A 14,244-nucleotide genomic window follows, 5' to 3' on the forward strand; every position below is an offset into this window, starting at 1 on the left:
CAAATAACACAAATAGCAAAATGTATGTTAATTATAATTCATATCTATAGTGTAAAAAGATTTTAGCCAACATACTTAACTCTGACCCAGTCTGAAAAGAAATAGAAAAATAAAATCCAGGAATATGTCCAAATGCTATTGTTCAGGCACAGTTTGTATACAGCACTTAAACTGTCTTTTTAGGAAAAAAATCTATTTGCATTTAGTTGTGTTCCCTTTATAACATTATAGATTCTTACTTCAATGTAGTTAGGCACGAATAAGCATATATTCCTTTAATTCTTCCATAACATAATTTATTACAGAACATGATACAGGAAAATATTCAAAGCTTTTTAAAACTTCCTTTGAGAAGCATTCATAAGTTATGTACATAGACAAATGACTATCTTATAGAAGAAAGTATTGTATATAAACACATATATGAAACAAATTTATAAAGATAAAACTATTTTTATACACTGTATTTGTTTGCTAGGTCTGCTATAGCAAATGCCATCGACTAGGTGTCTTAAACAACAGATATTTATTTCCTCACAATTCTGGAGCTTAGAAGTCCAAGATCAAGGTATTAGCAAGGTTGAATTCATTCTGAAATCTTTCTCCTTGGCTTATATAATACATAGCCATTCTCTCCCTGTGCTTTCACTTGGTCTTTCCTCTGTGTGTTCTGTATCTTAATCTCTTCTTCTTATAAGGTTACTGTCATATTGGATTAAAGACTACCCATATAACCTCACTTTACCTTTATTAATTCTTTGAAGGCCCTATCTCCAAATATGGTCACATTCTGAAGTACTGAGGTTAGGACTCAACACATAAATTTTGGAAGGATGCTGTTAAACTTCCAAATCTGTAAGAATTTTTAATGAGTTTATCTGAGCCAAACTGTCGATAATTGCCGAGAAAACAAGGTCTCAATGGATTGAGAAAGTACTCCGGAATATGGCAGTCTCACCTCTTACTTTCTACATCAGAATCCAAGGGGAAGAGGTGAGAGGGTTCTGTGAGGTTGACTGGTGACAGATTAGGGAGGAGGGAGGAAGCAAAGCAGGGCAGTCTCTGGAATTAGATAAAAAGTAAAATGTACATGCTGAAAATTCTTTTACATCGGCAGGAACGAGCGGGTTAACAGTTAATGATTCACTTGGTAACAGTAACAACGAGGGGTTTGTTGGTTCCTCTTCTGGTGGGATGTCTGGCCTGAGGAGGCAGGAAAAGAATATGACCCTTACATTTTAAGTACAGCTGGTGCTCGACTTACAACCACGATTGGTTCCGACAGATGGGTCGTAACACGATTTGGTCGTAAGTTGACTAGGCTATATGTACAGTACTGTGAAATGATGCTATAAAAATCTTTAAGTCATATTGTATCATAATTTTCTTCCATTATTGTTATATATCACAATTTTCTTGGTTCATTTTATGACATTTGTATCATCTCTACACCATTTTGTTTCTTATTTTTACATTCATCAGGTTTAAGTAAAACACTGCATTACCAGTACAACTGGTTTAATATTTGCAAAGATAGTTTCCTCTTGGTAGACATCTTGGGAGGGGTTTGATGAAAAATATCCAAGACACAAAACACAAAATTGCTATACTGAGTCTGGGATAACAGTTGAAATGGTGCATGCAGAGATGGTAGTGCTGCCGGAAGTTGGTTCGCACTGTCATATGCCCAGCTGGGCAATGCTTGCGCCGCCAGACATGGAACAGTCGTGGCTAGCGATTGTGGTCGTAAAGTCGAATGGTTGTAAGTTGCATAGGTTGTAAATCGATCAATATTTGTACATGTTATCAAGTACTTTATTTTAGATGCAAAAGACGACAGGCTAGACTAAGGTAAGCATTGACCTTTTTTTTTTTTTTTTTTTTACAGAGACAGAGAGAGAGAGTCAGAGAGAGAGATAGACAGGGACAGACAGACAGGAACGGAGAGATGAGAAGCATCAATCATTCGTTTTTTGTTGTGCGTTGCAACTTCTTAGTTGTTATTGATTGCTTTCTCATATGTGCCTTGACCGTGGGCCTTCAGCAGACTGAGTAACCCCTTGCTGGAGCCAGCGACCCTGGGTCCAAGCTGGTGAGCTTTTTGCTCAAGCCAGATGAGCCCACGCTCAAGCTGGCGACCTCGGGGTCTCGAACCTGGTTCCTTCCACATCCCAGTCCAATGCTCTATTCACTGCGCCACTGCCTGGTCAGGCAGCATTGATCTTTGTTAGAGAAAAATACCTCCCTAGGACATGACTACCTGCCATGAATAGCTTTCAGTTAGAAAGCTTTAATTTCAGACCATCCTGTGTGGCTTCTTTAGCTGTCTGAGTCTGCAGGGCCACCATGCAGACTTTCCCTGAGTTTGTCAGGTTCAGCATGGCACCCTTTCTCATCCACACACTTAAAGCAGCAAATGATATTATAAATAAAAGTCTTAAACTGAACCAAAATATTGCCAAATATGTACTAATAGAATATTATGACCAGCCTTATATGCATGAGTGACTATCTCCATGCCATGTTTTCTAGAAATACTGTTGGGCAAATGTGTTTGTAAAATTCGTATTTTTTGAGTTTGCTCACTTCTATTGTTAGAAATGGAGCTGGGCAGCCACGTGTGTGCTTGCCCTCAGAGCAGGGCAGATGATTGCAAATTGCGGATTACCTTCCAGCTTGAGAAGGGCCATTGTTATGCTAATGTTTTCTGGTTGAGAGGTTTTGAGCCAAAAAATTTTTAAAAGAAAAAGAAAAGGAGAAGGAAAGAGGAAGCCCTGTTTTGCAGAATGAGGAAGGAGAAGGAAGCCAAGATGGCAGGGTGCTGAAGGAGAAGCCAGTCTGTGCAGAGAGGAGAAGGGAGAAGGTGCGCAGATGGGGAACCAGAGGTGACTGAGACTGAATGGTAGGGGCCTGTGATTCTACGAAAAACCAGAAAAGATTCTCCTGGTTGTGGAACTAGAGAATGTGTCAGGGTTTTGGAGCCCTGAGTATGTTTACTCGCCTGTTAATGCAAGGCTAGAATAAAGGAATGGTCCACCATTTTTTGGCTCCACTGTTACTTTACTTCAGGGGTCCCCAAACTTTTTACACAGGGGGCCAGTTCACTGTCCCTCAGACCGTTGGAGGGCCGGACTATAAAAAAAAACTATGAACAAATCCCTATGCACACTGCACATATCTTATTTTAAAGTAAAAAAAAAAACAAAATGGGAATGAATACAATATTTAAAATAGAGAACAAGTAAATTTAAATCAACAAACTGACCAGTATTTTAATGGGAACTATGCTCCTCTCACTGACCACCAATGAAAGAGGTGCCCCTTCCGGGTGTGCGGCGGGGGCCGGATAAATGGCCTCAGGGGGCCGCATGTGGCCCGCGGGCCGTAGTTTGGGGACCCCTGCTTTACTGTCTGCCCAAATCTAATGGGAACCTGCATCTGTACAGCCATGATGGTCACAACTACTGGCCTTACAGATACCAAGAAACCCCTCTCTTCTTGTGCCTAAAATTTTGGCATTAGAAAATCACATCTTTAAAAATACTTTAGGCAAATGTAACATTATGGAATAATTTATCTGTGGATGGGTCAGTTATTCTTTTCATATCAAAAGTGGTCCATGATCCTCCTGTTGGTTAAAAAAAAAAAAAAAAAAAAAAAGAGCTTATAGAAACTGGAGAGTCCAGGAAGCAAACTTCAGCTGGGATCATTGTATACAGCCTTGAAAAGATAATACTACTGCTGCTGATAGAAAAAGGATTTCTGATCATTTCACTTGGGTGTTTTTAAAAATTCTCTTTGAAGAGCCTGAGAAGCACTTTTCCAAAGTTATCTGATAATAGCACAATTGCCTTGGACTGAATGGACCAGAGTAAATGATTTATTACATTATCTGTAGGTTATACAGTGTGTCCGTAAAGTCATGGTGCACTTTTGACTGGTCACAGGAAAGCAACAAAAGACGATAGAAATGTGAAATCTGCACCAAATAAAAGGAAAACTCTCCTAGTTTTATACCTATTCAGTGCAGTTCGATGTGGGCTCACGCACAGATTTTTTAGGGCTCCTTAGGTAGCTATCCCGTATAGCCTCTACACACTCGTCACTGACTGATGGCCTACCAGAACGGGGTTTCTCCACCAAACTGCCGGTTTCCTTCAACTGCTTATCCCACCGAGTAATGTTATTCCTATGTGGTGGCGCTTCGTTATAAACGCACAGATATTCATGTTGCACTTTGGTCACGGATTCGAATTTAGTGAGCCACAGAACACACTGTACTTTCCTCTGTACCATTCACATCTCAACTGGCATGGCCATGGGCTGCTTCGCTGTATACAGTGTTAGGTCATCATCTGCGCATGCGCACATGCTGCCACATCATCCTACAGAAACTGAGAGGGTTTTCCTTTTATTTGGTGTAGATTTCACATTTCTATCATCTTTTGTTGCTTTCCTGTGACCGGTCAAAAGTCCACCATGACTTTACGAACACACTGTATATCATTGTTTTAGCAGTATGTGCTCTTCATAAACCTTTAATATTTTCAACATATGAACAATGGCGAGTGAGCCCTCATAAACCTTACGCTCTGGTGGGAAGGCTAATGATTCACAAGTAACTTGAACGACTATGTGATTAGTACTGTGGTTGATTCCCACAAAGAACTGAAAAGCCCAGGGTGCTCGAACAGCATCCATTCTCCAGGTCTGGAGTACGAGGTCTGCTCTTCCTGAGGACATGGCATTTAAATGAAGTTCTGTTCTGAGAAATGCCTAGAATGTGATTAGGTAAAATGAGAAATTAGGCACTGATGACTAATGTATCAAAAGCATCTAAGTAGTTGGTCTGTTGCGGAAGTACAGAAAGACTTTAGGAAGGATCTGGAGATTTCACCTAAAATTTGGAAAAATGAATGATGTCTGCAAATTAACCAAGACAAGTTAGAGAAAACAGCATTTATCAGAAAATGCTGGTATATTATTAGGGCTACAAGGAGGGGAAAGAATATTAGCATAAAAATAATATTGTTCATGAGCTGATGTTTGTATGAGCAAGGAAATGAAATATTAGAGACCGAAAGAAAAAGACCGCTGTGTTAATTATGCACTTCAGCTCTATGTATGCACAGCGTGGGACATGAGGAGAAAGAGCCAGTTTGCTCTGAATTACCTTTTCTTCATGTAATCTTTTCCATATTTAAGAAACATAAAGGAAAGTACATTAAACAACCTTGACTTAATTGTTTGTTATCTATTTACAGGTAAGCAAATGTAAGAAAAAACTTTGCCAAATCACTTAGAACCACTTAGCTGTAGATAAGTGAAACATTTCTTGATTCTTCTGATTCTAGTTGGGTAAATAAAATTATAGATTTAAGACTACGACTCTCATAATTAGAAATCTTTGCAATAAACCTTAATTAACTGACTTCTATTATCCCTAAGAGTTATATTTGTAACCTTTTATTTTCATAGTTTAATTAAATAGTCTTTAAAGGAGTTTGGAGAGCAAAAGTAGAAAACAGCACATAGGAAACACTTGATTTTAACCTTTACTTCATGATAGGAAAACTCGGGTGTGTAGCTCAGTAAAAGGAATTATTTTGTTCAGAGACAGTACAGGAAAATGTTAATCATGAAGAGTCAACCTGAAATAAATTGTGTTTGCAGACATTCTGACATGTGCAAAAACCTTTAGGGACCATGTTCAGAGTGGAAGACATGCTAAATTACAAACCAATTCTGCTGATATTTGCTAACGGATCTTTAAAGCAATTATTGTCGGAGACAGGTTGCCCAATCCATTGGCTTCTCAAAATGTAAATTCAGCACTCTTTATCTCCGCCATTGGCTGACTATTCTGTATAGGCCTTGCCTTAGTCTCACATGCTGATTGCTCATTTCATATAACGGCTCATAAATTAATTGAACTGACATTGAAAATTGATTTAAATCAACAAAATTAAACATACATTTATAAATTTGAGACGTCTATTTAATTTACAATTCATTGCATTTAAGAAATACAGTCTGTTTCAAATAGATAATTAGGGACACTGTAAAACATTAATTTTTATATCTGTATTTTAATGTATTTTATGTCTGGATCTCTCCCACAGTCCTCACTGTATTTTCAAAATCTTTGACAGAAAATACTCTATTTACTAAACCCTGTGTGAGTCTATTCAAAGTAAAAAAAAATAGTATGAAAGTTTATTTTATTTTATTTTTAATAGTATAAAAGTATTAAATGCTTACAAAAATACACTGAATGCAAACCACTAGCAGGATAACTTGACACAGGCAATAACCATAATTTAAAGTAACAGATATGCTGTACTCTTTGTATTTTCATTCTCTTAAACATAAGAAAATTACATATTCAAAAACAAAACACCTTACATTGAAGTGTAACATTTTTTATCTACTCAGGAAAAGTGTTTCTCTTCCGAAAGGTGCACTGAATATTTAATTTATGGAAGATAACTAAAATGTCAGTCTAGTTAATCATAACTAAATAACTTTATGGTCCACCCAAATATTAAATTATAATAGAGTCTGGACAGTTGTAGACTGTGTTTTTACTCCTGAGAAACATTAAATTACTTCAAAGTATGGTGTCATTTTGTGGCATGAATCTTTTGAATAAATGAATGGTATAAAAAAGTCCCTTAAACCTTAGCAGTTAATTCACTGAGGTTAGTCACTGGCTCAGCTCTCAGTTAAGTACAGAAATTGAACTGCTCCCAGTCACTTATGTACAATAGCCCACATGTTTCTCCCTCACTGGACCATAGCGATATTTTGTAATAGTTAGCTTTCCTGACCGGTATGTAAGTTCCTTGATGTATATATTATTTTACTAAGAATGTCCTTGACCTACATCATCTGTAATTTAATATATCTCTGTTAACCACATTAACAAAAATTAGAAATGGTTTGAATTAGTGTTTTATTCCATTAATTAATTAATTAATTCAAAAATATTTTTTGAGTATTTATTATTTGTCTGGAATTTTTCTATGTACTAGGGTCATAGCAATAAAGGAAAAAAAAAACCAAATACATTGTTAACATTGTCCCTGTCTTCATGGAAATTATATTTTAGTGTTGAATAATGATATGTTCCATGAAAAAGAAATAAGCAGGGTAAGAGATTTAGAAGTAATGGGGAGACAGGCATTTTTGCATAGGAAAACCAAAAACACCTTTCTTGATAATATAATACTTAAGCTGATCATAATGAAAGGGGAAAAAAATCTGTGTGAATATATAAAATAAGACTATGCTAGGCAGTGGGAATAAAAAGAGCAAGGCCTTAAATATAACCAGGAATTCCTTTAAAAAGTAACAAAATATTATTGTGTATGTATTCTTTAGCATGTACTAAGTTTTATGCTCACTAAATCTTCTGGTGCTGTACTTACAGAATTTGTAACAAAAGGTTTTAATAAGCAATGAGCCATTCTTTAAAGCAATTATGTTTTTTCTTGTTGATTATACATTGTTTGAAAACTTGTTTAATCCTAAATTTGATTTTAAGCAATTAGCTTTTAGAGTCATTAGCTGTTTCCCTGAGAAATTCTGATTTGCACATTTTTTTCAGGAAAGGTGACAAAGTATTTTCTTTTGTATAAAACAGTATCTTATTGTTCTTTTAATACTTCTATTACTACATCAACAATTTTAATGGCATTTGTACAGATTGAAAAATACTACTAGAAGTTATTTATTGAATATTTTAAATCCTATAAAAATAAACCTAGTTAGCAGTGAAAATAAGTATAAATGATAATATTTTACATAACCTATGTTATATAATGTTAGGCTCTACTTTATAATAAGAGAAGTGTCTACGAATTGTTTGCCTATTTCAGTGTCATTCTTTGTTTTGAAAATGGGACCAATTTAATTTCATCAATTAAATTCTGCCTACAATACAAATTGACTGATTTGGGTAACTAATTCATATGTGGTTAATATTAAACACCACGGTTTAAAAAAATATTTTCTAAAAGCCTTTTTTACTTTAATGTAAATATTAGTAAAAGTTGGAAAAAAATGCATAAGCAAAAGAAGCAACATCTGCTTCACCCCTCCCCTCTTCTCTGCCTCTCTCTCTCTCTCTCTCTCTCTCTCTCTATCTCTATATCTATCTCTATCTCTATCTATTCATCTATCTTCTTCCGCTCCCACAGCCATGGCTCAATGGTTCAAGGAAAGTTGGCCTCAGGCGCTGAGGATGGCTCTATGGCCCGCCTCATGTGCTAAAATAGCTTAGTTGCCAAGCAACAGAGCAGCGGCTCCATATGGGCAGAGCACCACCTGGTGGGGGGCTTGCTGGGTGGATCCCCATCCGGGGACATGCAGGAGTTTGTCTCTTTGCCTCCCTGCCTCTCATTTAAAAAAAATAAAAATAAAAATAAGTAAATAAAGGCAAGCCAGAAAATTAATAAAAAAAATAAGAATAAAACTAAAATATAAAGCTTTTTTCCTTCCATAATTTCTCTCTCAATTTGTCATTATGCTTAGTAATTGCCATTTGATGTCCTTCTAAGTAAAGAAAAACTAAATCTTTAGTTTTAAAACAACTAAATAAATAGCATAAACTTTACCATTCATCTTATATTCCTCAATGCTACTTTTAAATTTAGATATAAGATCATTTAACTCAGAGACATTGAAATCACACAATTCTTTTTCTGTAGTCCCACCCCCACCCATCTCTAATCCTCAAGGGTGTCTCAAGAAAATCAGAACAAACAAATATAAACCAGAAGTGGAAAGGGTGAAAAGAGGAGCAAAGCTTGTCCCCAGACACTGAGGCAGCCAGGGAGTACTCCATCTCTCCATCTACACTGGGATACCTGTAGGGAGAATAAAGGTAGCCCCAGTTTTCCAGGGACTTCTAAACCCACACTGGAAGGGAGAATCCCAAAGGTCTTTACATCTCATAACTGGAAACTGTCAACTACTTGCATGTGGTGGGTGAGAAGCTTTCTGCTTCTAAAGCATGGCCTCTGCAGAACAGAAATAGACAACACACGCAGAGCTCTACACTTCTCAGGGCTAACCCAGGCCCTTCCTGTGCACATGTTAGATCACTACGGGAGACCGGAGACAACACGGGAAAGTGGTCCTCCCTCCTCAGAGACCAACCCATTAAGAGCTAAAGCCTGGATCAGAAGACTGCACGTGGAGAGCAGGGAAGCATTCTGGGGGAAGACACATGCCTGGAATGTGGGGAAGTGGCCCGGGGCTCGACTTTACCTACAGCTCGGGCTTTAAGCTCCTAATGCATGCTCCATAGTCCCGACAGACCTCACTTACAAAACATGAGCTCAAAGATAAAATTATTAAGAATTTCAAGATGGCAGTAGCTGAGTGTTAAACTCTAAGCAAGGTCTGGAGCTGTGTAATTGAAAAGTAGCACACTCATCAAGCCAGCTAGGAAACATTTTACAAAATAGTAATGTTGTTTTGCCTATTTACCTGGACGTCTTAGTCAGCAGACACATGCAGGCTGTGGCCGTGGTGTGCCACGTACTCTGCTGTACGCCATGTAGTGAAAATAAAAGGCATGATTGAGTGTTTGAGACATGATGCTTATTGTCTACAGCCATACGACCCTGAACGCGCCTGATCTCGGAAGCTAAGCAGGGTCGGGCCTGGTTAGTACTTGGATGGGAGACATGATGTTTATTATGGAGCAACCAACTGTCATTCAGTCTCTAAGATTTAGAAGTGAGAGCTTGCCTCATTATAAACAAGACTAAATAAAATATGATATGATTCCGTACACATTTTTAAGAATTAAATGACTGATATTTTACTTAGTACACAGTCTTTAAAATACATGTAATGATTAGTGAAATGATAGGCAGTGAATGTTTATATTTAATTTAGTATTAAAAAGAGATCTTAGTTGTCTGACCACACATTTATTGTTAGGCATTGAGCAGTTTTTAGTAATGAAGCTTTAAAAATAAATGAATAAAAAAATGGAACTGTGGTTTCATAATTTTCCTAATGCTATTCTAATTATTTTGACATTCTAAAAGATCTAAACAGACTTCATAGCTATTGATACCTTTGTGCTCTGCTATGTATTTTACAAAACAGTCATGTCATTGTTTTTCTCATTTATCTCGATGTCCCTTGTAATGTAATTATTTTATTTTTTTCAAGTAATTATAACATGACGCATTAAATATTTTGTGTTCATTCTTTTAAAGTGTGATCCATATTACATATTATCAAGGATGATGAATATATCTATATGAGTAAAAATGCACTTTTCAGTCACTTCCAATTTTTTAAAAACTGATTTTACTCTTCTGCTGAATTACTAAATGTCTAAAATATGTATGGTAGGCACTTAGGACAGACATGAGTGGAAAAGGACGGTAAGCTGGGTAAAGAAGGTCACCAGGCTAGCAGCAGACACAACTGGAGAAACCAGGACCTGGCGCCCAGGTGACCTTTCCTCTCCTAGTGTATCTGTGGTCGTGGGGCTTAGACCCCCTGGCCGTTCCTACAGTTCCTCATGTGGATCACACCCTCCCCTGATCTTTCCTCTCCTAGCATGTTGCTAGTCATGTGGATTAGGCACCCTTAAAGGGGGAATGAACAGGGGCCAGATAATAACCCTCAAGCATTAAGTCCTCAGGACAGTAAGGTTCTGACCTACATCCAACTTACCTAGTCCTGAGGTGTGTTTCTAGGCCCAGACAAACTACAAAACCAAACAACGCCGTGACTGACATCAAAACCAGGTGCCTTGACTAAAGACCCTCTTCCCTGGCACCAACCAATCAGTGCAGACCAGGACCCTGAGAGGACACCTCGAAAGCTGATGAATATTCTTTTAGGCTCCTTCCTTGAGACCTCCATAAATACCCTCACGATGGAGGATACTGGACCTTCCTCCCTCCCCCAGGCACGGTTTTCTTGCCTCTCCCCTTCCCGAAGCTCCACGAGCCCTTCTCTTGCCTCTGTAACTTGTTTCCTGAGTCTATTTCTTCTACAGCTCGCTTCTTATACCTATGTGAATTCCTAAATAGCTTTCTCTTATAATTTGAGTCTTGGCTTTGAATTCTTTCTTAGCCAGAACTCAAGGAACGAGGTAGCTGAACCAAGTTCTGGTCTGATTCCACGGGTCTAACACTTGGTACTGTTTTACCACCAGTATATGTATTACATTTTATTTCATAATGCTCATGTAAAAGGATTCCCTCTCTTTTTGACATCCTATTTCAAGGCTTCTTTAAATAAAGAGTGGATGATTGACTCTTTTCCATCTATGAGTTTAAGATTAATTTGGATAAATTTATTTGAAATTTATCTCATAATTTGATATTTTAAAGTTTGGATTACATTTCATAAAGATAAATGTGTTGGTTAATTGTAGATATGACTCGCACACTAATAATAGGGAATAGTTTCCTCATTCTGTTTTTATGAAAATAAATGTTTAATGTGCTGCACAGTGTTAAATATTTAAAATACTCAACTGATGTTTTTATTTAGCTGTTTTACAAAATGTGAGATACTGGTATTAAGAGCAGAACAATTAAACACTACTTGAAATTCTACTTAATTATATGATTAAATTTAAACTATAACTAACATGCAGAATTATTTCCTGAAAAATATTTTTAGCCATCTGAATGTTAACTGAATTGCTGTCAGCTTATATTAGTTTTACACTTATAAGATTAATTTTTAGATGACTTAAAGAATATCAAAAGAACATAGACATTACAAGTCATCAGGAAGCATGCACATATAAATATTACAGATAACACAATATAAATATATTTTATATTATAGGTAAATGTTATTTTTATACCATTTCAAAGATCTCTATGAAATATTTTCAGTCTTCTTGTGTCTTTTAAATAATATCCTTCCATATATTTTACCTAAAACATTCTTTCTGCCTGTGGAAATGTTAGCCTATATAAGGAGAAAATAGAAAAAAATAAATTAATTGTGCTTCAGGAAATTGAAGTTTTTTGTATTATCACTCTATGCCTAGAAAGATCATCAATAAAATATTCCAATTAGATTATTCTTATTTATTTCATTTCTAATTTGTAAGTTTATCAACCCCAACCCAATTTCTTCAGCTGTTCACCAGTTTTGTATCTCTAGTAGTCTGAAGAAGTTTTAAGCATTTATGGTTACAAATCTTAAAAGAAGCTGCAGGAATGACATATCAGATTAAGGTTCTTTGCAAGGAGTACCTCTTGAATACATTTTGAAGATAATTTTAGAGTCTCTTAGTTATTTTCTTAAATTTCTATGGCAATATTGAGCTCCAGAGGAGAAGGTTTTTCTCTAAAAGAGAAATGATAGCCATAAAAATCAAGAAGGCTTTTTAAAATCTGAAAGCTTTCATCATCTCATCTAGTACAGAACTGATACCTCCAAGGAGCATTCATGCAAGAAAAAACAAGCAAAAAAACCTACCCTAAATAGTGTGCAGTTATTGCTAATGAATAAATATTCAGTTTAAATTCACTCTTACAGCTCAAACTCTTAATTTTTGCAATTCAGACCCTCAAAATAACAAAATGTTTATTCTGTAAAAATTATTAATTATTTTATAGTTTATTTTTGTAGCATCCACACAATAAAATTCCACGTTAAAGTATTACAAGGCACTTTAAGCTTCATATATATGATTAAACTGAATTGAAAACAGCGATGCTAAAAGCACATAAAACATTTCAATATATTAAAATAATTGGCACTTTAAATGTAGCATACTTTCAAATTATTTATGTAAAATTTAAATAAAATATAATGGGGAAATTTCTTAGCGATCTTGTTAAATAGTATTTCCTTAAATATCACTTTAATAAAACTACTTATAAGAATAGTTTCTTGTAAACATCATGCACAAAATTTATTGGTACCTTAAAAGTAAATGTTAGATATAACTAAGTTATTGGGGAATAATTTCTTTTTTAGAAATAAAATTTTAAAAATAAATTAATATCATGTGTCTTTATTCAAGTTTTCTTCATAAAAAAAAATCCACAATCATAGATAAAATACAAATAGTAACCAAATTGCATTTGCTTTCTAGTAGACCTTTTCTTATGATGTATCCTCTTACTTCATTTATGAAGAATTAGATAAAGTTTTAATGATATTTCAAGGCAGAAATTCTCATTCTCGTGCTATGATCTAGAACTGAATAATTTCCTCTAAATTGTCTTCTATAAATGTTTTACTTTTTAATATTCTCTCATTTATTTCAGTTTCATTCTTTACTTCCATAAATTTTTCTTTTCCACCTCTCGTGGCTCATAGTCAGAGGAGGAATAAAGCCATGTACCTGTGGCTTTTATACTAATTATAGCTTCTCAAGGTGTCAGAAGCATCATAAGCAAAGTATAAGAAGAATTACCCTTTACTTGACATAAATTTAGCTGATAACAGCTTGATTTTGTAGGTAAACAATTTTTGAGTCAAAAGAGGCTAAAATTATTGTTGCTTATTTATTTGATACATAAGAAGAGTACATATGTTTAGGATTTAAAACAAAAAGCAAGGCCCTGGCCAGTTGGCTCAGTGGTAGAGTGTCAGCCTGGTATGCAGGAGTCCTGGGTTCGATTCCCAGCCAGGGCACACAGGAGAAGCGCCCATCTGCTTCTCCACCCCTCCCCCTCTCCTTCCTCTCTGTCTCTCTCTTCCCCTCCTGCAGTGAGGCGCCATTGGAGCAAAGTTGGCCCCAGCGCTGAGGATGGCTCTGTGGCCTCTGCCTCAGGTGCTAGAATGGCTCTGGTTGCAACAGAGCAACGCTCCAGATGGGCAGAGCATTGCCTCCTGGTGGGCATGCTAGGTGGATCCCAGTCGGGTGCATGCGGAGTCTGTCTGACTGCTTCCCCGTTTCCAACTTCAGAAAAATACAAAAAAAAAAAAACCAAACAAAAAAACCCCAAAAAGCAAAAATTCAGATTCTACACTGTCTCAAGTTAATGCATAAACATGGCAATCAGATAGTATTATTAAATATTGTATAAAAAGCACTTTTATTTTCAGATTTTCACATTTTAAGATATAATTTCTTTTCTTATTATTTTATTTATTCACTGAAATTTTTTCTTAATTTTCTGTGTAAAAGTTTGCTTAGGAAGTATGGCAAGAGATTTCCATAATTCTCTCCAAAAATTCAGTGCATTTTGTTTGTATAGTAAAAATATCTTCTGTTGCTAGGATAATGAAGAT

The 14,244-nt window shown here is 36.0% G+C and overlaps 1 protein-coding gene across 2 annotated transcripts in view; it reads left to right on the forward strand.

The window, feature by feature from the left end:
* Window positions 1-14,244, forward strand: part of EPHA6 (EPH receptor A6) — an 883,820-nt gene that overhangs the window by 355,493 nt on the left and 514,083 nt on the right. The gene's annotated exons all lie outside the window — the stretch shown is intronic.

The sequence above is a fragment of the Saccopteryx leptura genome, chromosome 8 (assembly GCF_036850995.1).
Source record: "Saccopteryx leptura isolate mSacLep1 chromosome 8, mSacLep1_pri_phased_curated, whole genome shotgun sequence".
Classification (NCBI taxonomy): Eukaryota; Metazoa; Chordata; class Mammalia; order Chiroptera; family Emballonuridae; genus Saccopteryx; species Saccopteryx leptura.